This window comes from Alligator sinensis, unplaced genomic scaffold, assembly GCF_000455745.1.
Source record: "Alligator sinensis unplaced genomic scaffold, ASM45574v1 scaffold1086_3, whole genome shotgun sequence".
NCBI classification, from domain to species: Eukaryota; Metazoa; Chordata; order Crocodylia; family Alligatoridae; genus Alligator; species Alligator sinensis.
In genome coordinates, this window is record NW_005841975.1 from 2,984,363 (window position 1) to 3,012,284 (window position 27,922).

Genomic DNA, 27,922 nt, shown 5'->3' on the forward strand with positions numbered 1-27,922 from the left:
CAGGTGATCAGACCGCCAGGTTCCACTCCGAGACGAGCACGGAGTTCTCCAACCTGGGCGGAAACGACTCCAACCCTTTATACGGCTAGCGAGCCAATTGCCAGCCGCCACGTAGGAATAATTTGAAACCGGCCAATTAGAGTATGCACATTTGCATATGAGCAGCGGGAACTTTTCCACGCCGGGGCTCTCCACCGTGCCGAGAATTCCTGTCTCACCGTGCCTTGTGCTAGAAAGTTCCACTGTACCGAGGCACTCAACTAATCAGTTCTGACATGGGTATTCACATACTTTTGATTGATCACAGTCATCTTTCACAGACCCCTCAGACATAGTCTGTGGACCCACAGGGGTCTGAAGGCAGCAGGTTGAAAAACCCTGGTCTAACCAATTAGGAAAACCCCACACTGAACCCTGACACAACACAAGACATAACATCCTAACCTGCCACAGGTAAAGCAAGGGGACCACAATGCCCAATCTCCTTCTTCTGTAAAGTCTAGTAATATATGCTCAAGAGACACCAGGAAGAGGGCCATCACCACTCCCACCCCTGAATAGAGGAGACAACACAGAGAAATCTGTGCATTCACAGATCTGCTAAATAAGCCTGTATATACCCAAAGATATTTTCTACATGCTTTCAAAAGACAGAATTAGGTTTCCCTTCCCTACAGTGTACATATGCTTCCATTCCTTGCATGCTTTTACTCATAGAAGAGTTACCTGGAAGATAACGTTTTCTTTCCAGTTCCAGTAGAACAAGATGGAAGAGATATTTAACAGATGTGTGTGTTATATTAGACCTAATTTATCAAAGAAGTCTCCAATTATTAATATTGGAGAAAAATTCCCAATGTACAGGGACCTAGCTTTCCATGAGTGAATTTACAGGAAGATCAGTCCTGATATACATGGCAGTACATGGACACCTCCTATTTACATGCATGTAAACATGGATTTCAGTAGATACAAAAACACACACAGAACTATATGCCCCAATTTATCCTCCAAATTACCTGGCTACGGGTCTTACTGAGCTTGCCAAAAACACACTGATTCATTAAGCTGCATACATTAATGATAGCAGAGACTGAAAGCAAAGCACATTTTCATGTTCCTGTCAGGTTTCTGGCATGGGATGTCTGGAGATCTGGGCTCTCCTTCTCTTTCTGCCGTTGAACTTCGGTATGACTTTGAGCTCAAGTCAATTCACCTCTATTTCCGCATCTTTAAAATGAAGACCAAGATGTTTGCCTTCTCTGTAACACGCTTTGAGATCCTAAATGCAGAGCATTGTAACAGGTACATTGTCTTGTATCTAGACTGTCCAACTGGAGGCCCATAGGCTATATGAAGCCTGTGAGTGGTTACACTGAGACCCTTGGGGCTCGCCCCACCAAATTTGCAGTTTTTAGTCACATTTGGCTACTAAAATTGGTCACAGAGGAAAGTGAGGGTGGAGAGTTCAGTAGGCGCAGGGCTCCCCCCTGGGTTCTGGAATTGTGCTGATATGCCATCACCATCAGTGGTGAGTCATCTAGCCTGCAAGAAGCCCTGTCATCCAGAGCAGGCCTATGGGACCAAATGAGCTGAACACTCTTGCATTATACAATAAATATCCCAACAAGCAGTGAGGAACAAAGACAACTATTTTTTCTGGTTATTCAATCACCAAGTACGGTTCCTCCTAAAGAGATGTCAGTCTGTTTTTACAGATTTAATTCACACAATTTCCTTCCTGCCCTTCTATCCCTCTCGATATGAACTCAGGTAGTTCCAGCGGGGGGAATTTTTTTTCTTTTTTTTTGATTTGCAACCACTGTACAGTTATAACGGGGAAAAGAACAAGGCCTCCTGAAACAGAAGTGATGACATTTCATACTTACTAAATGTCTTTCTCCCTCACAACCAGCTTCAAAAAACCATCTACTGGTCTGCCATAGAACCTGGAGATGACCAAAAGAGATGACCAACAGTATTATCTCATTGCCTTGTATAAGAGAATACTGGCACTAATGCAGAAGGAAAGCGATATGTGGAGCAATTGCTCAGTATCAGAGGTGTAACATGACTCCTGGACACCCCAGGCAGTGGCAAGGCACAGGGCAGTGTCACTGGCAGTGCTCCCAGTCTAACATTGCAGTCACTGACCCCTGGGGTCGTTGCTTCTCCCTATCCCCCTTCATTACACTACTGCTCAGTATCTATTCTAAACTTTATGCTGAACCTAATTAATCTGCTATCCAGCAGACCTCGGTGGTATCATGTGCTGCACAACTGGCATTAGCGTTGTGCAGGTGACATACGAAGAGCTTCATCAGAAGGTTGAACAAGTGGAAAGGCAGTCTTCACAATGGGTTTGGTTAGGCATTCAACTGTGCCTTGTTGCAGATAAATCCATTTGTGTCCACCCTGATTTCTAAAAGAGACTCCAATGAGCTCATATTTGCAGAGTGCACTAAACAAGAAGTCATAAGTTTTAAGTGTTACACAAGTGCAGACTTTCGTTACTGGAGGGCGTTGCAGTCCCACTGGGGGCTGCTCACATTAGTAGGAGGTTTATGGGGACACAGAGAAGACAGCAGCACTGAACAAAAGGAGTGTGGGAACACTCGAGAACTCCATCTGGATGTTCTTTGCTGTAATTCTACTCAGCATTTATTAGCATTTTTCATTTTAATCACCACAACACTTCTACGAGGAAGGAAAAAATTATTCCCTGATGTGAAAAAGACACAGTGACACACTTAGCAGCCCATCTACTAAGCAGCAGATGGTATCAGTGGTGGAATTAAAATCTGCGAGGCCTGAACACTTTGCTTAGCCCACTAGGCTATGTTGCCACTGTTTAGGATTCAGATGAATCCCACATGTACAGAAAAACTCCTCTGCCCAGACTACTACCAGTTCTTGCTCTCTCTTCTGTAAGAGCCGGATCATTCAGCCCACAGACTTTTGCCCCGACTCTGGCTGGGATGGGGGTCAGATGAGTGTGACACCCCTGGCTTAGATAATGCAAATACAACTTTATTGAAGGTGGTGATAAAAAACATTTTTTTTAAATCAGATGACGCAAGGAAGGGCACTTGATGCCCAAAAGCTTGTCCAACCACTCTCCCAACTATACAGTTGGGCCAATAAAAGATAATACACACAAGGCTTGCCCTGTGATAAAAATCCACTCTTTCTAATAGAAAATCCATTTCTCACCGCCTACCCCCACTCTTCCCAACTGCTGCAGGAACTGCTAATGCAACTCATGAAGCCACTCCTAACTCTGCCCTTTTGGTGGATGTTATAAATAAAGACAGAAGAGGTGACAATGGAGCACCCTGACCAGAGTCAGTTGTAGAACTGAAAGCTCCTATGATATTTTGACTTCGTACTAAAATATAGAAACACTGCTGTTAATCGATTTTTACTGAGCTAGATATGACCCTCCCTCAAGTATTTGTCATCACACTTTGCTATCCACACAGACTGGTTAAAGATTAATATAAAAAAGTGAAAAACAAAGAATGTACCTAAACCTGCTTACAGGGGTGTAGGTTGTAGCCGTGTTAGTCTAAGAACATAGGCAGACAAGGTTCTTTGGGTGAATCTGATATCTTTTATTAGACCAACTTAAATGGCTGGAGAACAATTTTTAAGCAAGCTTTCAGGTTCAAAACCCCTTATTCTGCAACCATTTAAGTTGGTCTAATAAAAGATATCAGATTCACCCAAAGAACCTTGTCTGCCTAAACCTGCTTGTTTGTTTTAATTTAAGTACATTTTTCTTTTTACAAATAACCTATTTAAAGTTGCATTTAAAATTATGGCAAATTAGAAAGGACTGTACTTACTACAATTTATCGAAATACTTTGAATTACGTAAAAATATTCAAGCAGTACAAGCCAAACAAAGTTTTAAAGAAAGCCAAACCACTGACGTGGTGGAACACACTGGCTAGACCCCTAGAGTCAGAGGTTATGGAAGTGCTAGGCCACCTGTTCAGAGCTATAACTTCTGCTGTGGATGCAGATAAAATGTTTTCTTTATTTTATCTAGTTTTGTACAATTCAATGACTAACTCGTACAAAGTTGAGAAACTGAGTAGGAATAGAAAAAAATAAGAAAGCTGGTTTTCCACTTCCAACCCCTGAATAAAAATATTCTGTAACAGAAGATGAGATCTACTAGTTCTAAAATCCAGGGTTACATTGCTGCCAGTTGAGTTCGCTTTCTTCAGATTTTACTATCAAAATATAGTATAGAAATGTCTTGACATTTAGAACTGAAAAACTCAACATTTTCAAGTTGTTGTACCTTCACAAACAGCAACTCCCAAATTCAATATTTTGGTTTAAAATACAGTTCTATTTCAAGGAGTATGTGAAAGCAGCATCTTTTTATTCAAAAAACCTACTCCCTGTGTCTTATCTGTCTATCTTAAAAACCCAAAATAAATTCCTGCTATTGTTCTACTCTGGCTTTACTTTTCAGACCCATTCCAGAGACTTCATGACAAAGTGCCAATGAGTTGCTACCCTGCTAAAGCACTGACAGCAATGGAGACTCACAAGCATCATTAAGAGTCTTGTGTGTTCTATAAGACCTTTATTACTGGAGATGATACATCAATTTGGGGGAAAAAACAGTTTAAGACCCCAGGCCATGTTAGAATAGCTGCCATTAAATACCATTCAGTGCAACCACTGTGCCAGAAAGCAAAATTTCATCCATACTGAAGGATTCCACCATTTGAAAGCCATTCCATACACCTAAAATAACATGCCTGGAACTTGTAGTCTCTTGACAACATGAGCAATCGTCTTAGGTCCAATTACAGAAAACTTCACACATTTCCTATGGAAATCATTGAGATAAATACCAGGAATGTCATAATACCATTTTTACACTGGCAGTATCTACAATAGAAAGAATCAGAACTCATGGTAGAGGTGATATCTTTTATTTAGTTGGTCTAATAAAAGATATCACCTGTACCACGAGTTTTGACTCCTTTTGCCTCTAGACCAATATGGCTATAACCTGGATACCTACAACAGAAGTACATTTTAACAAATATAGTTTATTTTAAACAATGAAATATACCATGACTATTATAACGTTTTAAAAATAAGGCACTCCAAATTTTCTACTACACTGGAAACAAACACAGGACTATCACTTGTTAACATATTTTAATAGGGAGAGAAATTTAGTCATGAAATTTGAGGCAGAAAAATAAAATTATTCTGAAAACTTTTTGAAATGTAAGCAAGGTTACCTAAGCGCTAAGAGTGCCTAGTACAGGTTTCCCTTGCTTTATGCATGCGTAAATTCACTCTTATGCGATGACCCTTTTTATACCAAAAATTCATTATATGCGAGGTAAATTCACTCTTATGCGATCAGTGTGGTGGAAACCCAGAGTCAGCTGCTTTGTGCAGTGCATTGTGGGAGTGATGCACACCAAAATATAGTCACCTGTATGGACCTGTGCTCCTCACTTGTCTGCAACACATGTTTCTGTAGTTGCCATCCCCATTATGATAGTGCCCTGTGTTCGTGTGTACTCTTTGCTGTTGGTATCAAAATTGTCTTGTAGAAGTGGTAGAAATGGGTCTGGGGGTCAGTGCAGTCGAGGTCTTGGAACATATCCCTATTTGTTACATTGTAAAGTGCGTTCCCTTTATGCACATTCAAGTTATACAGCGTTTTCCAGGAATGCATGCACAGCATAAAGCAAGGGGAACTTGTATACATTTAAGGCTAAAAATAATTTAATCATTCTGGTCACAAAGTTGAAAATGAATCAAGATAATAAAGAGTGGAATATGCTAGACCAGGATGGAACAGAAGGAAATCTGAAACAAAGGAGCATCCCAGATCATAAAAGTAATCAGACAAGAGGCCTAAAGTTGAATGTGGACTATAAAATGAGTCCAAGCCATCAAATTAAATCCAAAGAGTCAAGAACTAGAAGTCCCTTTTTGACTTTCAAAACTGAGATCTATTGTCTGCTGATCGTTTTGAAAAGCCAGCAATATAGATCCAAACAGATCACGCTTTTTTAGGACAAAATTTCACAACCGAGAAATAAAAAAAAATGTTTTATCCATAAAAGCACTACAAAAACAGAGGCATGTATTGAAGCTAACTTTCAAAACAACTAAAACTTGACTGTCAACACTAGATGACATCCAGGATAGCTCAGGCTCTGTAGGAGACAGGAGGAGTATCTGTGGTTGCCAGGCATAGCAGAGAAAGTCATTTCCTATATTACTTGCATTTTTCAGTTTTTACCACACAAGCCAAATATTCTCATTTTGATCAGTCATTTCAGGAAAATAACGAACACTCGTCCATCTAGCTTTCCCCAGGGATATTAAGGACTGATTGCAGCAAACTTAGTGTCTCCAAAGGTTAGGCTCTTGCAACCTTCCTTCAGATTTAAACTTCAAGTATTCCATTTACCAGCAACTTGAAAAGGAAGAGCCATCTGTGATTTTCTTATTCAGCATCACCAGATCCCCCAAAGCATCCCCCTTGATTTCTGTGAAGCACCATTCAGTGTGAACAAGAGTATCACAACCTGGCATGAACAAAGGTGTTACTCGATGGCTGTCAGAAGGATGGAGTGCATTCACTATGAGAAACCAAAACAACTCAAAATTGCGATTTTCAGTAATAAAAATAAAAATCAGGGCCAGAGTACTAAAACATGTTATGCAAATTACTTCAGTCTGTCAAAAACTAAATCTGAAATTGTCCATTACTTGAATAACATTAGAGCAAAAACGCTTGAATATCCAATAGAGAAGAAAGCAACTACAATTGCTCAGAGGTAAAAAGCCAGGTCTGCTTCTCCTATTCTGTTCCTGGCTGTAAAGAAAGCGTTTTTTCCCCCCCCTTCTATTCTGCCTCCAGTGATCTTTGTGTTGTTCCCTGTATACCCTAATATCTGCCTTTTCCTACAGCTGCTCCTTGCTGAAATTAATTCCCTCCCTCTTTAAAAGAAAGGCATTAAGGGATATAACGTGCAAGACTGCAAATGAAAAATGTCCATATCTACCATGCAGGCAAGTAATATGAAAAAGAGCTGTCAGCTCAAGACATACTCTTGGATTAAACAGGGTTTCATGTTTCTCTTTCCTCCTTTCCTTCAGCATGATTTTTGGTCCCTTCCTACCACAAATGCACCATCCATCTGCCCTTCTGAAATCAATGGCGAGAAGGTAACATTAAGCCATTCTACACACAGACACACACACACATCCCCACGCACGCCAAGCAGATATAAAAGCATGCAGCAAAATACTCACAAGGATAGAGAATGCTTATACATGATGCTCCATTTTCTGGGTTTAAAAAGATGGAAGGCAAAAAATAAAAATAAAGGTTTGGAAGATGAAAAGGAAATTCCACCCACGCCACCGCGCAGCCCTGCTGCAAAGGAGCACAGCAGCTTGCTGACGTCACGGATTCATGAATGGATGTAAATTGGGCTGGTTTAGGATTCAGCACGGAGCCTGCTGTGGTGTGTGCTCTGAAAGGGAGCCGGGGGAGTCAAGGGGGGTGGCCAATCGGCATCAGGCAGCTATGGCCTGCCTTCTTTTAGAAAAATCTGGTCACAGAATTAACAGAGCCCACCAATCACCGACCTGTAATGGAACCTCTCGGGGTTATGACACAGACCCTACCAGCTGGGAGGGGTGTGTGTGTGTGTGTGTGTGTGTGTGTGGGTGGGTGGGTGATTACTGGAAGGAGGTATTCAGGGAAGTGGGGGGGGAGGAAAGAACCGATAATGAAAACAATGTACTAATAACTAAACCATAGATTACAGCAATGTGAGCAAAAGGCATCATCGCTGCCCTTCTGCTGAAAGGGACAGAAGCTTAATTCTCTAATTCCATTTAGTCACTTCTCTTACAAGTGTCTGTCTAGCCGCATGCCCTGTGTGACAAAAGCATATCAAATCACAACCATCTGTTATATGAATCAAATGTATTTAGTAACCAGGAAAAAGGGGTTTATATCTATCCATTTTCTTTCAATATTATAAATCCTGGCTGTTGTAATTTAACTGTGCATGTATGCATGTGTCCAGGGCTCTCTGTGCAAGTATGTGAATATGGAGAGTTTAGATTATGGATTGTATAGGATGCTTTGGATAGGGATGATCCTGCCTCAGGCAGGGGGTTGGACTAAGTGACCTCTGGAGGTCCCTTCCAGACCCACTTCCCTATGATTCTATAAACAACAATCACAAAATAAGCATATACTGCAAGGAGAATGAGCAGGGATTTATGTCTGATTAATGCTACAAAGGGACCAACAAAAAAAAAAAAAGAAAAAAATCAAGCCACTCTGACCTGGGGGAAATTTCATAGTAGCTTAATAGTTTCATAGTCGGTAGGGTCGGAAGGGACCTGAGCAGATCAAGTCCGACCCCTGCCATGGGCAGGAAAGAACGCTGGGGTTAAACGACCCCAGCAAGGTGATTATCTAGCCTCCTTTTGAAGATCCCCAGGGTAGGAGCGACCACCACTTCCCTTGGAAGTTGGTTCCAGCTCCTAGCCACCCTGACTGTGAAGTAGTGCTTCCTGATGTCTAGCCTGAACCTACTCTCAGTCAACTTGTGGCCGTTATTCCTAGTTACTCCTGGTAGTGCTCAGGGGAACAGTGACTCTCCCGTTCCCCGCTGGTCCCCCCTCATAAGTTTATAGACAGCCATCAGATCCTCTCTCAGCCTTCTCTTGTGGAGGCTGAACAGGTTCAGGTCCCATAGCCTCCCTTCGTAAGGCCTGCCCTGCTGCCCCCTGATCATGCAAGTAGCCCTCCTCTGGACCCTCTCCATGTTGTCCACATCCCGCCTGAAGTGCGGCGCCCAGAACTGGATGCAGTACTCCAACTGCGGCCTGACCAGTGTTGCGTAGAGGGAGAGGATCACCTCCTTGGACCTGCTCATGATGCATCTGTGGATGCATGACAAGGTGCGGTTAGCCTTACTGACCACATCCTCACATTGGTGGCCCATGTTCATCTTGGAATCAATGATGACTCTAAGATCCTTTTCTGCCTCTGCACTAACAAGAAGGGAGTTCCCCAGCCTATAGGTCTGCTGCTGGTTCTTTCTCCCCAGGTGCAGTGCCTTGCACTTGTCAGTATTGAATACCATCCTATTCCCATCCGCCCACCCCTGTAACCTGTCCAGATCTAGTTCTTTCCCAACCTCAAATCTATTTGACTCAGAGCATGTAAGCAAGATGCACTAAACAGATTCCTTCTTGGTGCCTAGGTATCTCAGAGTACCTTCCCAGATTCCTACCTTGGGATATATAAATATTCAACTCCTCCCATATCTGTATTTCCATATCACAAAAAGATTGACTGGAGCCCACAATACTAAAATAACCATGACAACACCACCACCAATCACAACAATGACAATAGAGACTGAAAATCTATGTGCATGCAATTCTGAACATCCTGAAGTCTGGGCATAATGGACTCTCCACTGCCACATCACAGGACGCCAGTCACTCTCATGGGAACATTACCCCATGCCAAAAAGGGACACCCATTTCTATACAACTGGGTAAAGAATACTCATCTCTGAAACCCCTGTTAGATAGGGATTTCCTGGTGAATATACATCACGGACATATCAATTCAGTATACAGGCAATCATTTCATCTTGCATTTACCCTCTGGGGGACAATATGATCTTGAGCATAGATGCAAAGAGACAAGACACCCAATGTAGCACAGAGTTTGCACCATATCTAGGTTCTGCTCCAACACACATGACTTTGGATGCACCAGACCTACCATTCTCTTCTCCAGAACTGCTCCTGAATTCATAGCTCCCAGAAATGTTTTGGGTTTTTTTTACAAGTGTGTAGGGTCATAACTCCATTTCCTAGGCAACAGAATTTCCTGTAGCCAAGTATGACTACTGATAGTGACCAGATACACAGCCAAGGTTAATAACTAGACCAGGACCAGGTGGAACACACCTTCAGAGGCCACAGTCTCATCTTCCCATACCTCTCCTACCTGCAATCACATAACATCCCTCTGCCAAATACAGCGAGTGCTCATGGGAAAAAGTAACATTAGAACAGACCATAATGTGATGTAGATCTAGAACCCAAGGGAAAACACAGCCTGGCATGGCCAAACAACTCTCCAGTGTCTGAAGGCCCACAGCTTGGGAACTAGTGGGCTAACTGGTCTCTTTACAGAGCAGTTCAACTGTTTTCCCCCTACCATTATCTGTCCCATAGCCAACGATACACAGTCATTCTCGAATCACAACAGTCACGGCACATTAATGCATTTAGCCAAGTTTTGAACTCCCCAAGAGCTGAGAGAGTATGACTTCCAGATGTGCATTCGAGCAGCTTGTGCCCAGAACAGGAAAACTACAAATACAACATGAGGAGCCAACCACCAACACTAAGAGTCACCACATTTGTACTTTGTTATTCAGCAGCCAAATGTATGTACCCAGTGCAGGAAGGACTAACTCATGCAAAAAAGCTGGAAGAGGGGGTGAATGACAGCTGCGACAGCATTGCAGGAAGTCAAAAGCCAACAAACGTGAACTGCCCGCGTGTACTTGTTGGAGTCATTCCACAGGAGAGCAGTCATGAGCATTCATGATCATGACAGGTCAAAGACACCAGACATCTGATCTAGGGCCATACTGCAGCTGTTGGCTGCCTGAAATCACAGAAAAGCTTCCTAGTAGCAAACGTACCACTTACAAAAAAATATCACTGGTAGCTACCCAATTAGAAATGTGTGCGCTCAGCTCAACACACTCATTGAAGATGCCAAACCCCACAAAGACATCAAACACTTCTCCACAGGTGTAGAGGATTTATTGATCTAGATAAGTTTACACTGCCTTCAAACAAGATTCTGACTTGCAGTGAAATAAAAGAACTTCTGTTGGTCTGCTGGGTCCTGGAGTAACTGCACCATGAAGGATCTGGCAAGGATTACAGATCAGGTGATATTGTGTACCAGACACTGGAAAAAATCTACACTTGTGGTAGTGGAACATAAGAAGTAGTCACACTCTGTGCCAGTCAAATTAGTCCCTTGTTCCAATTTAAACAGAATCCAGAAACACTGAGTAATCTACCCCAGTAGCACTGCTGGGAATTCCTGCTTTCCCGACCTCCCCACCCACAAACACACCAGCTTTTCAACTGATGTACAGATGTCAAAGCTGTCCAGTGATGAAAACAACAGTGGCTTCCAGCTCCCAGTGGATCTGCATGCTATCAGGGAAAGGAAGGTTTTAGGACCTTTCATGACTTCAAAAGAAACTAACAGGACTAATAACTGGGGGAGGAAGGCATGATAAACAGAGGAGGGTAGACAACAGCACATGAACTAGCAGGAGAGGCAAGGGAAGCTATTAAAAGGCAAGAACGTAGGAAGAGAGGAAAGGAAAAGAGTGGATGAAGAACTGCAAGAAACCCAGGGAACATGAAAAAGAAAGGAACATTTCAAAAGAAATTAAGTGTAATGTAATGACAGGCTGCAACTGAAGGAAGAAGAAAAGCAGATGAGGGAGTGAGAAAAAGAACTGAGAATAAAACCCAGGAAAATATCTGAAAGAGGGACAGCCTATTCACTGTGGAAATTATTCTCACCAGATTATTTCTCTCCCCTACTAAACCAGCTCACCATGCCAACAGTAGACTTTCCTCTGGTCTCAGCTGCTCAATCCAGAGATGACAATTTTCTAACAAAAAGATACTACACCTAATACAAGGACACTATTTTGGAGCTTCTTGTGATGGATGAAGATGAATTAATCACTGGATTGGAGATTCATGGTTGCCTAGGGACCAGTAATGATGACTGGATCACTTTTAATGTGGGCAAACAAAACAGTCTGAACTGTAATTTATAGACATACTTGGTGCTTCAAAAGGGCTGGCTTCCCCAAGCTGAGGAATATTAAAATAGAAATTGATTGGGATAAAATATTTAGACAAAAAACCGTGAACCATTGTTTTTAAAAAAAGAATAGTGACTTACGAAGCCGAAAAACCTTGACTCAACTCAGAAAGAAGATAACTCTGGATTAAGACCCACACTGTTTCAGTGACAAAGAGAATGTATCAGTTTGAAAAAGGGAAAAGGAGACTGCAATCAACATAAAATATAAGACGTATAAATACAGAAAGTTAATAAGGGGAAAAAATCCATAGTTGGCACAGCCAAGTTCAATTAGGAGCGGACTTAAAGCATATTAGGAAAAAAAGAAATCCTAACAAGACTAGATATCCCCTTTACTAGACAGAGATGGCAAAAATGATAAATACTACTATTCTGTATTTGGGAAGAAACAAGATAAGGAAATATGTTTGAGTTCATTAGTAACTAATAGGCAGACAAGGTACAACCAACATCATAGTAACTAATGTGGATGCTAAACAATGTATGCTAGGTATAACAGTTTTTAAATCAGCAGAGGCAAATAATTGGCATCCAAATGTCCTAAAACAACTTGCTACGTTCTCTAGGCCTGTGATGTTCATTTTTCATAAACCTTGGAATACCAGGAAAATTTCAAAAGACTAGAAGGAGTGCCAATATTGTGCCAGTGATACATAAGGGATGGCCTGCATGATGACAGACTATTAGCTTGAAATCCATTTTAGCCAGAATAATGGAAAAGTTGGCACAAATTTTAGCTAATAAAGAATTAGAGGATAAAATATAATTAATACTAATCAACATAATTTTATGGATGACAGATTATGTCAAACACATTTGATTTCATTTTTTGATGAGAGTACCAGTTTGCTTGATAAAGGTGACTGTGTAAAAGGACTACAGTCTTACAAGCCATATGGCTTAGCACCACACACTGCTCTGAATGAAAAAATTACCACATTATAATATCCATATAGCTCACATTAAATGGATTAAGCACTAGCTAGCTAACAGATCTCAAAAAACAATCAGGTTGTTGCTAATGGAGTTTCACGGAGATACATTCTAGGCTTGATGCTATTCAAATTTCCTCAATGATCTGAATATAAATATAAAAGATGTAATAAAAGTAATGGACACACAAATAATGAGAACTGGGCACTCTCTGACACAGAATGATTTGGTTTGTTTGGTAGGCTAACCCCACTCAAACAAAATGAGCTTTAATACAGGAAAATGAGAAGTTTTACACCTGTGAGTAAAGATTCCAGGCTGCATCTTCAGAATGGAGTATTTTGAAAAGCAGTAACTCTGAAAAAGGTTTAGGGGTCATAACAGTAAAAGGTGAGCTTCTTATAGATCCTTGGATGAATCAACAGGCAAAAAGTGAGTAGAAACGCACAGGTGATTTTAGCCATACATAGCACTGGTAAAGCTCACACTTGAATATTGTATCCAATTCTCTCATCCACACAGAGAATCATAGAATCATAGACAACGAGGGTTTGAAGGGACCTCAGGAGGTCACATCTAGTCCAACCACCTGCTCTAAAGTGCAAAGCAGGACCAGCCCCAACTGGATCATCCCACGCAAGGCTTTGTCAAGCCAGGTCTTAAAACCCGCCAAGGATGGAGATTCCACAACCTCTCTGGGTAACCTGTTCCAGTGTTTCATCACACCCCTAGTGATAAAGTGATTTCCTCGTATCTAACCTAAACTTTCCTTGCTGCATGTTAAACAGGATTTTGAAAAATGGGAAAAGGAACAGAAGAGAGTCAAAGAAATGGTCCAAGAGCTAAAAAATGTCTTCTATTAAGAGATTTAAATAGATCATTATATGTTTAATTTATCAAAGAGAACAATGAGGTGACATGACTGTAATCTGTAAGTACCTTTATGGGGAGAACATACAGAGTACTAAAAACCTATTTAGTGATAACAGGCATAGCAAGAGCCAAAATCTGGAAACTAAAAACTAATTAAAATCAGAATGAAGACACACTTAAAAAAAAAAACCCAGTGAGGATGATTAACTACTGCAGAAAATCTACTAACAAGCTATAGATTCTCCTGTTGTCTTTAAATCAAGACTACCTTCCTGGAAGATATTATTTAAACAGAGATTACTGGGCTCAATCTAGGGGTAACTGGTTGAAATGCAATGGCCTGTGTCATACAGGAGGTCAGACTAGGTGATGCAATGATCCTTTCTGCCTTACACCGTATGAATCAATGACAGATCTGTCAATGATGAGAAACAAAGGGAAGTCTTTTATGCAGTGGTTTTCAAATTCTTTTGATATTGCAACTTCCCTCCCATCTACCCAGGATCCAGTTGAAAAATCCTAAAGGTACGTTGACAAGTAAAAACTAATGTTGGTATAACAACTCTAAAGAACTACCCGCAAAACTTTTACAGATCAGGAGGAAAATCTGCAGAGCACAGGGGATTAAACTCCTGCTTCCCCACTTACCCTCAAGCCTAGGTTAGGGCAAAATGGAAAACTTGATTTATGAAAAGAAAAAAAATCAGTTGAAGGCAAATTTAATTCTCATCTCCACAGCTTAGTCCACCATTACAAAGGTGGAACTTTCAACAGTGCTAAAACCCAAGAGAGGGCATCAGAGTAACCACTCACAACGTCATACAATAAAGACTTTTGTAGGAAACTACTGTCTGCAACACTCTTCTGTCAAACACTGCCTTTCTCCATTGAATGTAAAAAGCCAACAAAAACGTATGCAGAGATTGCCACATAGCACCCCTGCAAATACTTTCATCAGAATGAAAAGATTTTTCTGTCTATAAAATTGATTTTTTTCTTATCTGATATGTGTAAATAAGTGGAAATGGACCCCAACGGATTCCTACCTAGACCCTGGTAAGCTCTCCTTGTACAAAATTTCACTAACCAACAGTTTAGATGCTTTTTCTTTTTTAACTGGAAAATAGGAGAAGGTAAGTAATGCCTTTGATTTTTTTAACTCATTCTGACATCATTGCACATGCTTTGACATGTGTTTGTATATTAAAGCAGACACAAATTCTTCTTTTAAAAATCTTGGTTTCTGGATAAAAAAGGAAGTAATTTTTGGAAGAGTGATAACCAATTTAATTTTTCTTTTGCAATAAGGGCTAGGTCTAGCTGTCCTACAGCTTTAATTATGGGAAAGTTTCAGTCTCCAAAATACCATGTGCGGATGTGGTAACTACCCAAGATTTTTTTTTTTAACAGAAAAAAGAGAAGACATGGTGATGAAAGTAATTTGAAGGGCAGTTTCATAAGAGCATCTGTAACAGGATTATTTCCCTGAGGTTGCTCTATATATTTTTCAGGATTTAAAATGCTCCAAGAACCCTTTTAATATGAGGATGAATAGCTGGTGTTTCTCCCTTAGAGTACATGGCCTATGGCAAAAGAAAGCCTAGATCAATGTTTGCATAGGTAGGATGTTCACTGCAATGCATATAAGCAAACCATTCTGGTTAAGTTCCAGAATCTGAAATTCTGAATTCACTCTCAGACTTGCAGTGGCTAAAAAAACACATCACAAATCCCTGAAATATATTTTTCTTCCATGGTGAATTGTTTCCTTTAGGCAAGAAGATCTGTACCTAAAGAGTTTACCAGAAGGCTCTTAAAATTCTCCAGATTGTTAATGGGTGTTAATGACTTTGGGGTGCCAATGGCCCCTGCTTGCAAGGGTAGCTAAATAAAAATTGAATGTGACACATCCACAAGTCAAGACCACTAAAAATTAGAGGCACATTCTTTCCATTACTGCTCTGGTTATACGTAGCACTATCAGGCCTTTTGGTCATAGCTGAGAGAAGGCTTTTAGGATTTTTATTTTTTGATTCTTGTTTCTCTGAAAAAAACTTACTGCCCCTGCTGTTTCTATAAGAGGTAAAGGAACCATCAGAGAAGGTCTGAACTTTCACAGAACTAACGTAACAGAAGACTGATACAGACTCCAGTCAGTAAAATCCAGTATCTTCCCTCTCAGTCATCTAGTTTGAATCCTGGGTTACTCTGAGTGAACAGAGCACCTGAAAGGTGCTGACACTCCCTAGCGTGGGACTGAAAATTTTCTACCGTCCATGTTCACACAGGACATCGCTACTATCTGTCTGTAAACCTCTCTCACTTCCCTTTGTGGGATGCCAGCAGGCTCAAACAAACAGCTCACACTTCTAGACACTGTGCTCTTTTCCAAATCCAGTTGGGACAAACATCCATAGATAGACCATTAAGTTACCCAACAGGCTTCCCAAAGTGTCTGGTATCAATGGCGATCAATGCTGTCCCTGCTCTACAATGAGTTGGCTCTACAGGGAAGATGCAATGCTTTCCGACAACAACAAAAAAAACCTTTTTGTCCAAAGAGTAGGCTCCCAGAGAGCCTACTTTGGCATATGGCCAAGAGAGTTACAGGAGACCAGAAATTTCTAAAATGCGACTGGAGAGATAAAGCTGATGGGAAGAAACCTATAAAAGCAAGCATTCCAAAGAAACTAATAGCTGGCTTGAGTTCCAAACACCAGGGAGGGAAGAATTCAGAATGACCTTGATAAACTGGAGAAATGGTTCAAAATTAATCAATAGCCTAACATTCATTAAGGACATGTGCAAAACCCTGCTCTTGGGACGGAACAATCACATGGAAAAATACAGATTGGAAATGACTGGCTAGGCAGAAAAGGCCGGGCCCCGGGGGGGGGGATTATAAAGGATGATAAACTGAATAAACCAACAGTGTGTTCTGTTGAGAGAGAGAGAGAAAAAGAGACAGAAAGCAGGCAAGTAACATCATACTAGCAGGAGTATCATTTGCAAGTCAAGGAAAGTTACCTTCCCTCTCTATTCAGCACTGGTGATGCCTTACCTGGGGTCTGTTGCCAGTTTTGGACAACACACTTCAAATAAGAGATGGACAACATAGAGTCCAGCACAGAGCAACAAGAAGATCAGAAGTCTGGGACACATAGTTTATAAGAGAGGTCTGGAAGAACTGGGATTATTTAATCTGGAAGAAAAGACTTAGAGCATTTGATAAAAGTTTTCAAATACCCAAAGGGTGGTTATACTGAGGATAGTGACAGATTATCACTGTGGCCTCAAAGGATAGAACAAGGAACAATATGGTCTTAAGTTTGAGCAAGGAAAATTTAGGTTGGACATAGGGAAGAACTTACTCCCTACGAGAGCGGTTTAAGCACCGAACAGGCTACCCAGAGAGGTGAAATCTTTACTTCTGGAAGTTTTTTAAGAGCAGGTTAGACCAGTGATGTTCAGCTTCCAGCCCACAGGCCACATGCAGCCTGTGAAGCTGGTGTGAATGGCCCATCACTAGCATGTCAGTGCACTTGAATGGTCTTGCTACTCCTTTCCATTCCCCTGCCACCAAATTCAGTGACAGGGGAAAGGAGGGTATGAATAGCACTGGCATTCACATGTGCTGACATGCCAGTAAACTCAAGCCGAGGAGCATCCACTGCTGCCTTTCCTCTCTATTCCCTGCTACTGAATTCAGTGGGGGAGGCAAATGGCAGTGACTCTCAGTCCTGCGCTCTGGAGCACCGTGACAGCTTTGGCAGCTGCCAGAGGACCTGAGAAAAAAAAAGTTAATTCAAAGAAAGCCTCACTGCTCTGGGGCAGATCACAGCCCCATTTCTGCTGTGCTGCCAAAACATATCACTCTCCCTTCAGGAGGCAATAGCACTGGGAAGCGCTGGGAGCTGAGGTTAGGTACAGGGCTGCCAGCTGGGCAATCTCCATCTGTCACCTGAAAGAATTCTTTAATTATCTGGTGTGATATTAAGGCTGGTCTTATCTCTGTAATGATTCTAAAGTTTAACCAGCTTTATAAAATTTAAAATAATGCTAAAGAATATTGAACATTATTAATAAGCCTAAAATTACTGAAAGTGTGCATTTTCCTTTCTAATATTACTTCAAATACTTGAGATTGGACTATACCAAGGTACAGAAATATAATGCCTTTCTATGTGGCCCTCAGCCTATTTCCAATTTAAATGTTTGGCCCACTTGTAAAAAAAAGGTTGAACACCACTGGGTTAGACAAACACAGGTTGGTTTAGGCAGGGATGATTCTGCTTTATATAAGGGGTTGGACTAGATGATCTTGTGAAGTTCCCTCCATCCCAACTTTTCTATGAGTTGATGGAGAATAGCTGGAGGCCATACTCTGTGGACATGGGTAAGAAAGGAATGGAAAGGTGAGAGACTTTACATCTCCCTTTAGAAATAAAGATTCTGTGACATCTGGCATTGATTTTAGACATTTCAAAACTTCAACAGAATATGACTACTTAATGCTGAAGGATGGGGAAAATGTTACAGGTATAAAAAACACTATTGATGGAACTGAGGAAAACATTCAACCCTGGAGGAAGAATGAAGGGTTACCTATTTTGTATAACCTTAAAAGAAAAGACCAGACTCTCTGACCATAAGGAACAGTACTAAAACTATACAAAGGCAAACTCTACCTCCAAAAGAGAAACTGGGCAGTGATAATAAAGAGGTCAGAGAACACACTACACTACTGATCTAAAAGGCTTGCTGTTCTGAAAGGGTCTGCTTGCATGTAGCCTGAACCTGGCTGGCAGACCAGTCTTTGTTGTTCCTGATGAAGACTTGAATACAATTTTTTTCCAAGGGGAAACCCTAAAGTTCATGCTGAGAGAAGCAGTTCTTTGCAAGCTTGTGATTTGATCCTCCCACAGCTGAAGATGGTGCCAACTACAACAAAAGTGAGAATAAGGGTGTATTACTACACCAGTTGCAGTTCCTATTCTTGGTAAAACTGTGGCCTAGGAAGAAGGGAGATTCTTCCTGTTGACAGGAAATGCAGAAGTGCCCTTCCAAATCCGTTTCTGCAGGCGCTAAACAGAAGTGCTTCCTGAATTTCATAGTCTTCCTGGCCAGCTCAGATGCCAGAGTGATGAAAACTTTTGAGAAGACATGAAGTGGAGAGCAGTTGTAGAGAACATACCTTTCAGGATGTTTGGAAAGAAAGACAAAAGGTCAAGATCAAGGAAAATGGTTCCTCTCTAGATATACAGGCTGTTCCTGTATTCTGTACAGTAGGTAAAAAAGGCATTTGAGAGCTTGCTTGAGAAGCTAAGTGAATAGGAAATTTTCTTCAGATGGCTGGAACCAACTGAGAGATCTCTCCTGCCTCTTTCATGATGGAAGTAGAGGAGCAGCCCCACTGGTGCAACAGAGCCACTTTATATGTGAAAAGGGATAAAAAATGCATGAAATCAAAGTAAGAACTGAAATAAGTGTGGGAAATAAAGGCCTAAGGGGCAATACAGTGATACAGTGAGAAAAAAAACAATATGGCTATAAAATAGACTGCATTTGTTCCAGGAGAAAACATTCTGTCCTACAACCCTACAGACATACAAAATCATTGTCACACTTTAAGGTCTGGCCTGAGCCCATAGGATAAAATGTGCTATCACTTTTTCCCAGGATGTTGCGGTGTGTGCCGGTAAGATTATCATAGGTCATTCCCTAACAAGCTGGCCAGGGTGGCGGGCCAAAGCACACATCTACTGGCAGAGGAGCAGCAATGTGACTTAGAAGGACGATGTGTGTAAAGGACTGTAGCTTACCTGTTTTGATCTGGGTCAAAACCTAGGAAAATCAGGACCATGTCAAACGTGACATCTATTTACAGCATAGGAGGATGGGCAGCACAGAGGAGACAAAGAGGAGGAGGAAGAACCTAATAGCATGATGACAAACACTGAGAAGCAGCATAAGAGGAAAAGAAGAGAAATCCCTCCAGTCAAAGCAAAAAAGAAAAAATCTATAGCTAATTTGGGGAGTGGCAAAGGGAAAGAAAAGAAGAAACATTTCTCATTCTTGTATCTCTTCACAAAACCCCCCAGCAGCAATCTTCCACAGAGGGTTTTCTCTGCCCACAGCAGTGGAGGCAGGAGCAGAGCTATTTGTCAGGAGAAACACTCAGCCATAAATCTGGGCCCGTAGGGAGCACTCCAGAAAAGTCTTTCCCAGCTGTAATTAACGCTAGTAGTAACAGTTAATGGGGGAAGGGTGGAACAAGGAGAAAAGGCTTTAATATTAAAGAACCAGCAGACACAGAAGAGAAACAGTCCTCTGATATTTTTTACACCTAAGGGGATGTTTGAATTGCTGGGTGAGCTTCCTAGAGGGTAAAATTTACAGATTCTTCCTTTCTCAAATGAAAAGCCTGCTTATCATCTATTGCTAGAAGGGAACAAGGAATCCCAATAAGCAATATCAAGGGAGGCCAAAAGTTAAAATATAAAGTCCAAAGCATTTACTGGAATAAATTATTGATTCCATGGGATCTTCCTCTCCACCAGTATGCATGGGATTTGCCTGTTCATGCTGTGTCAAAGCAAAGAATTATCCCAGGATCATAATACCCAGTAAAGTGTCACTTTTCAACCATGTAGTAATGCCACCTCTCTTTTGTGGGCAGCTGTGCCCTTTCAGTGTAAAATGCAGTGACATATCCTGCATGTTTAATGCCCTTGGGAAGGGAAAGGCCTTTGGCTTTGTGCGTTGCACAGAGACAGGCCCTGATGTGCTAATGGATAAATGTGATGTCTTTGAAACTGTAGAATTTACATTTACATTAAGGCTGGAAAGCAACTAACTACCCTGAGGTCCTGCTGGATTCAATCTATTTGTAGCTCAAGTCTAGCTTTCGCATCACAGTCTCTTCTGTGTGGTTGCATTCAGCCAAAAATCATTCCAAGAAGTGTTAAAGGAACATTTAGGTTGCAACACCAGGAAATGTTAGATTTCATGTTTTCTGCGCACCGTTACTTCAGCCCCATTCTGCGCTTGCATGATGGAATTATGTAATTAAAAACGATTGTGCCACTGCTTTCACAGAACATGTCTCACCCATTATTCAGGATGATTTTCTTTGGGGGAACATGCAAATGTTTTTTTTCCATGTATACTGGGTTATCCGGATCATTTTAACATAAATACATATAAACAAAACTAAACCTGTCTCTGTCTTATCTGGGACTTTTTGAAGTCCAGGGTTTCTAACAGTCTTTGTTGTTCCTGATGAATAACAAAGACTGTTAGAAACTTCCTTTTTGAAGTCCAGGGTTTGGAAGCTTTCCAAAATAAAGCTAATTTGTAGTCTAGGCAATTAGGCCACATTCCAATCGTTTTTAGGGTAGCATGATTTGTAATATCTTTTATTTATTTATTTATTTTTAACCTTTACAGCTCAGTTCTTATCCTAGCTTTTCCCCCGTACAGGAAGTTCATGTTACATTACTTAAATCATGCTGCTGGGTTTTTGGCTGTAGCCATGTTGGTCTAAGGACATAGGCAGGCAAGGTTTTTTGAGTAGATGTGACATATTTTATTAGACTAACTGAGTAGTGTCACAACCCAAGGGTGTGATTTTGTTTGTGTGCGCTTTGGCACTACTAAATTATTTCCCGCCACTAGCAGCTTTCTTTGCAGGGTGCATTTCTTAGTTGCAAAGAGAAATGCACGGTGCAAAGGAGTTCCCACCATTCGCATGCAAATTTGTGTCCCACTATTGGCCAGTTCTAAATTATTCCCACGTGGCGGCTAGTGATTGGCTTGCTAGCCATATAAGAGGCTTGAGTGGTTTCCGCCCAAGTTGGAGAACTCCGAGGAGAACCCCCGCAAGGGAGGACTCCATAACCAACTGGAGGAGGAGAACTTCACGTCTCGTGAAGATCTCTAAGCGCTGCGGAGCCTATCGAACCCAGCGCAGGCTATAGGGGTCTGATCAACCTCTGGCCTCTCCCCGTCGCCGAGCGCAATCCTTCGACGAACCCCTTCCCTGCGCGCAAGTTCCACGGAGCCTAGCAAACTTCGTGTGAGTGTATCCAGAGCTCTCTGTTTCGAGTTGTTTTCTTTGGTTGACACGACGGGCTCGCGTGTTTAGAGCCTTCAACCGGATTGGGCTAGAGGTTCGCGTGGAAGGAACTCTTGTCCGCCTCTCTTCTTTTCTATCTGTAACCGCAACCCAAGCAAGTTTTTCTGCCTGCACCGCGACCATCTTCGGTGTAAGTAAAATAATCTTTAATCAACCGCTAAGCGTCCGTGCGTAATTCTAGCCCGCCGACCTGCATTCCCCGACCCGGCGTGTCCGGGCTGCTGGCCACAGCCCGCCGCGCGCAGGCCCCCGAGGGCCTCGGACCGCTCCCGGCCCGCACAAGTAGTTGGAAAAAAGTTCTTAGCAAGCATCCTGCCACACTTTTAGTTTCTCTCATTCCTTGGAGTCTCAGAACAGCAGAGACTCCTTATGCCTGAAGAAGGGTGATTGCACCCGGAAACTTGCTAAGAACTTTTTTCCAACTATTCAGTTGGTCTAATAAAAGACATCACATCTACCCAAAGAACCTTGCCTTAATTAAATCATTTTACTCAAGCTTTCAGATAGATTTCAAAGCATTTCGCAAATGAGGGCAAATTAAATTATCCTCCTTTTATCAACAGGGAAACGGAGCCAAAGATTTAAGAAAACCCAAGATGCAACCCAGGTCATAACAGAGCTGGCAATAAGGTACAGCACTTCTGACTCTAAATCTAATACCCTAGCTCATCATCAAGCACACCATTTAAACACTATACAGAGCTACTGGCTGCATTGAGTGCTGTCCAAATTAACTTTTACTGTTTAGAGTCTGATGACTTGTGTTAAAGGTTTGGGGGATTTTTTTGGTGGGGGGCAGGGGGTAGAGAGGGTTGTCTCAGCATATCTAAATTAAAAGCAAACTTGGCTCCACTGGTGATCTTAATCTTCCCTGAAGAGCTGCATCAGACCACCACAACCGAGTGGAAGTTCCCTGTGGCATTCGGTAAAAGGCATATCCAGGGCATATGCCTCCAGTAACCTGCTGCATGGACCCCCAAACTCCTGCTTTTTCAAAGAAACTGTGTAGGCTCTCCCTCAAGCCCATTGCCAGGCTCTTGCAGGCCTTCCATGCTGAGACAGAGACTAGCTGGCCTCTCTCAGGGGAGAACAGGCATGCCTCCCTCCATGGCAGTGGCGCACAAACTTTTTACACTTAAGGTACCCTTTAACAGACTCAAGATCTCCCTTGGAAAATGCCAGTTCTTGGTTTTCACTTCCCTTTCTGACTACAAAAAAAAAATAATAGAGCCAATTCTTCTGTTGCAAAGAACTCAGAAAGACCACACCAGGTCAGACTGGTTTTAATGCTATGGATTCCTACTTAAAATTTCTTGCTTTTTATCTTGTAGATCATGTTTGAACACTTCACAGCGATAATGCTTCATGGCACCCTGCAGCACCCTTGAAAGCATCTCAAGGCACCCCAGGGTGCCACAACACCCTGGTTGAGAATCACTGCGCTATGAAATGCTAGTTTTGTATTGCACCGGCAGTTTCATCTGTCCTGTGACAATAAGTAAAACATTGTTAAACTCAGTTTAGCACCTGACAGACAGAATGGCTGGTGTGTTTAAAACATGTGAGCTGGCTCTATTCATCCTAAAGCTTTCTGAAACAACTCTTTTTCACAGGGTAGATGAAGTTTAGAGACCTAGATAAGGTGACAGAGAAGGCAAAGCAGCTCCAAAGGGCAGAGCACCCACACACATGCTACATACCCTCTACCAATCTCAAATTTAATTCATAGTATGCAAGAGGGAGTCACTGAGGATTTATGAAACAAGAAATTCTAATCCCCTAGGTTAAAAACTCCAGCCCTACAGTGATTAACTACAGTGCTGGGGCTGGGGAAAGAATAGTATTCGCTGCTGTCATAACCCAATGATTTTTAGTGCCTCGGCACAGTGGAATTTTCCTGCCACATTGGAGCTTCTTTGCACAGTGGAATTTTCTGCTGCAGAGAGAAAACCCCGGTGCAGAAAAGTTCCCGTCATTTGTATGTAAATTCGCACCCCATTATTGGCTGATTCTAAATTATTCCTACTTAACGACTAGTAATTGGCTCACTAGCCGTATAAAAATCTGCGCGACTTCTGCCCAAGTCGGAGAACTTTGAGCACGCTGCAGAGTGACTTTAAAGAATTCCTGACTCGTGGCAGAGTGAATCAGTAGCCTGATCAACTACCGATTTTTCCTCCCCGTCGCCGAGCGCTTATCCCCGATGTACCCTTTCCCTGCATGCCCGGTTCATCCGTGGACTCACTGGCTCGGTTTCTTGCCAGTTGAAGCAACTCGTTGCAACTACGCAAGCAGCCTTTACAGCCTGCGTCGCGGCCACCAGCACCGTAAGTAAAAACTATTTTTGCAACCAATACGCTGTCTCGCCTCTCCATCCACCAGCCCGCCTGACGTTCGCTTAATTAACCAGCGTTTCCCTCGGTTGGCTCTACCCGGCCGAGACAGCTGCATGCACGTCTTTTCCTCGAGGATTTCAGACTGAAATATAGATTGGAACAGAGATGTAACAAGCAATTTTTGCACTCTGGGTAGCAGCAATGGCCAGGCCATTAGCAACCAACACCACCGATCTTGTACCGCCTCTAAATCCATGTGGGCTGGTGCCCTGGTTGCCTACCCCTAGTTACACTACTGGATTGGAATATTTCTTAGTAAAGTCATTCCCCAAAGGCTCCTGCCCAAAACAACTGACGTTTCCTACATTAGGCACATGCCCATGTACTAATTTCACACAGTGTTTGTGTCGCAATGAAAAAGCAAAGAAACAAGATTTTTCAGCAAACATGCACAGATAATAAGGATTCCTGGGTCTTATGGAAATGTCCCATTGTTCTTAAATCCCTATAGATTACACACCTATTAACCAATTTATCTCCTTTTCATAATGCCTAAAATTAATCTGTTCCTGCAATTCAGATGGGGAGCTGCTATTTAACAAAAAACGAGAGATTAATCATGGAACTTCTCGTGGAGAAACTGCATAATTAATCACACAGTACTCTCAAAAATCTTTTAAAGTTCTAGGAACTTTAAAGCCTTAATTTATTTTAAGTCACCCTGTTCTCCGAGCCTAACTGGATGAACAGCCGCCTCAAGAGGATATTAATAAATCAGTGGAGAGTCCGCAAGAAATGAGAAGGAGAGATCAGGAAAGCAACCTCTGTGCTGGAGGTTCAGAACAAAAGAATAAGGTGAGACTTGCCAGAAGTCAACCTGAATCAAACCTAACAAAAGATGTTTAAAAAAAACACAGAAAAAGGTTCTTCAGGCACATAAAGAAAACAAGGAAAGAAGAAGTGATACCACTATGCAGTGAGGATGGGATAGAAGTTAAAAATAATCCAAGCATGGCCAAAAAACTATATGAATACTTCACCTCAGTTTTCAGTGGGAAGGATAATGTTGAATATGGGGCAAAGGCAAGGTAAGAATTGTGAATGATGGTAAAGAAATGGAAACAACCACAAACAAAGCTACAGAAAAAGTCAAAAAGCTTAATGTGCTTCGGTCTGCAATTGATAATCTCCATCCCAGATTAAATGAAAGAACTGGCACAGGAAATGGTAGGTTTAGTTACAAGTATTCTAAATAAATCTACCAAGATGGGGATGGTAGGATTAGCAAATAACATGTAAGACTTCGATTTAAGAAGAGGAGGGATGAAAGTGATCCTGACAGTTACTGGTCTGTTAGTGACCTCGGTAATATGCAAGGCTTTAAAACAAATTTTGAAGGAAAGTAACTAGACACACAGTAATGAGAAAGTGGGATAAAACACAACGTGGATTTTGAATTTATCAGAACTCAGCCATTGTTACGTGCACTACAAACTACATTGTTAAGATACTACAAAAGGGCATAAGATCCATTTTAAACACTACTAACTTACAAGAAGACTGGGAAGTGACCCACTGCTTTCCCATCTTTTCGTATACCTGGAAAGACTACATTTGCAGAAAACTGACCTACTTGACCTTGGGCCTGTTAAATGTTATTTGCATTGTTGCCATAGTCAAAATACAAACCACTTCTCATACCTGGTCATTTTTCCAGGTGCATTGAAAGCCCATATCCTCTTGGTTTGTTGCACATATGCTTCCTCTTCAGGTCAGATAAACCAAACTGCTCTTTGAAGCTGCACTGAGTATGATCTCCAAGGCAGTCCAAACTTGAAGTCTTCTCTCTAGAAACAACACCAAAAAGAAAACTCAGTATCTGGTTTAACAAAAATGGACCCAAATGGACTTTTTCTCAAAGACAAAAACACTTAGTTTTTGAGAGTACACACCAGCCAAGCCAGTGTGCAATTGTTTCATCTCTCTGCTCCATGCATACAGTAAGTAAATGAAAAAGAGGGCAAATTACTGTGGTGTAGCTTCACTTAGTATGGGTTAGGAGTGAATAGGTAAAACAATTATACCAGCTTCAGCTGCATTGTATTAAATCCTTTCACACAAATTTTAGAGCAATACAAGTACCATATTTATCTGAATCCAAGATGAGGTTTTACCCTGCATTTAACATAGGGGAAGCAGCCTTTGTCATGGACTTGAGTACAAGGCAGTAGTGGGTCACGTGGCTGCTGAAGCTCCAGCCCAAACCCCGGGTTGGGGTCTGAGCCACAGCTGCTTTCTGCCCCCTGCCGCCTCTGCTCCCCTGTCTACCTTCCCAGCTATCTCTCCCATCTCCCACAGCCTCTACCCCACAACCTACCTGCTAGCCACTACTGCTACTGTTATCAAGCCAGTCTGGGGCCAGAGCAACAACATGCTCCTTTCCCCAGGCTGGAGCAGGGCTGCAGCCATGCTGGATCTGGAGCCAGAGGGTAAGTAGCATCAGGGTGTAGGGTGGTGGGGGAAGAACTAGCAGGCAGGCAGGCAGAGGCTCCAGAGGGGAAGGCAGGGAGCAGGGTCCCCTCCTCACTGCTTTCTCCCCTACTGCCTCCCCCCGCTTTCCCCACTGCAGCAGTAGGGCGGACAACTTTTAAGATAAATAAATAAGGTTCTACACATGGAAAATTATTAGCATTTATACATTTTCCACGTATAAAATCTAATTATTGGAGATAAATTCCGAGTTGTCTTGGATTTGGGAAAACATGGTATTTTGTCTGACTATGCCCCAAGATCCATCAGAAGATAGCGGTGCATATGTAACGCCAAGAGTATGACTGTCAGAGCAGTCCGTTGGCAAGGCCTCTGCAATTACAAGACAACCCTATGCAGAGGAGAATATTCAATATAGCTATTCTGCTTACACTTTTAAACCAAAGCACAGAAATTGAGGTAGAAAAGACCTACCGGTATTAGATCATCTAGTGTAGAATTTTTCAAACTTTTTCTTATTGCATACCCCCTTCCAGATTTACCAGCTGCCTGCATACCCCTACCAACATATTTTGCATTTTAACCCCTTAAATGCCAATTATTATTATAATGAAAATTAAATCTGCTATTACACAATTTGTTCTGTGTACCTCCTGCCCCCAGAGATGTCTTGCATACCCCCATGATTAAGTGTAGACCTCCTGATCTAGTGTAAATGTGAATAGTGCAGGGATGTGCTACACAATATATGTCCCTGGACTTTTTCCAGTCCAATTTAAATAAGTGTCTCAGCTAATGAATGGATGTAGAAATTATATCTCTTCAGATATTTTTAACCAAATTCTCCATTTCTTAATTTTATGTCATTGCTCCTGGTTATATGCCATTGCTGAATCCAGAGCAACTGGGGAAAAAGCCATATTCCTCAAAATATCGTACTGTACTAGTCACTCCACTGAAGGATGCAATCACCTTAAAATGAATTATTCTCCCCACTACCACAAATATACCCTTTAGACAGCAGGTGCAGTAGTCATCATTAAGACCCTCCACTCCCTAGCTCACCTCCCTCTTTCCCCTAGCCAAAAAACCCACTTATTAGAAAATATTCCTTTCAGAGCATCTTTGATTACCAAAATGTCTAACATAGAGATGGCAGATAGGACTTAATAACAT

The 27,922-nt window shown here is 41.8% G+C and overlaps 1 protein-coding gene across 6 annotated transcripts in view; it reads right to left on the bottom strand.

Annotated features, from left to right (window-relative positions):
- MAP3K13 (mitogen-activated protein kinase kinase kinase 13) overlaps nucleotides 1-27,922 on the bottom strand; it is a 125,277-nt gene that overhangs the window by 56,302 nt on the left and 41,053 nt on the right. For 5 of the 6 annotated variants that reach the window (XM_025200778.1, XM_014518699.2, XM_025200779.1 and 2 more), the window contains one exon: nucleotides 25,958-26,103. The gene's annotated coding sequence lies outside the window, so the exon portion shown is untranslated. Of the gene's footprint in view, nucleotides 1-7,314; nucleotides 7,563-25,957; nucleotides 26,104-27,922 lie in introns of those variants that run through there. The other variant, XM_025200782.1, reaches the window with a different exon arrangement.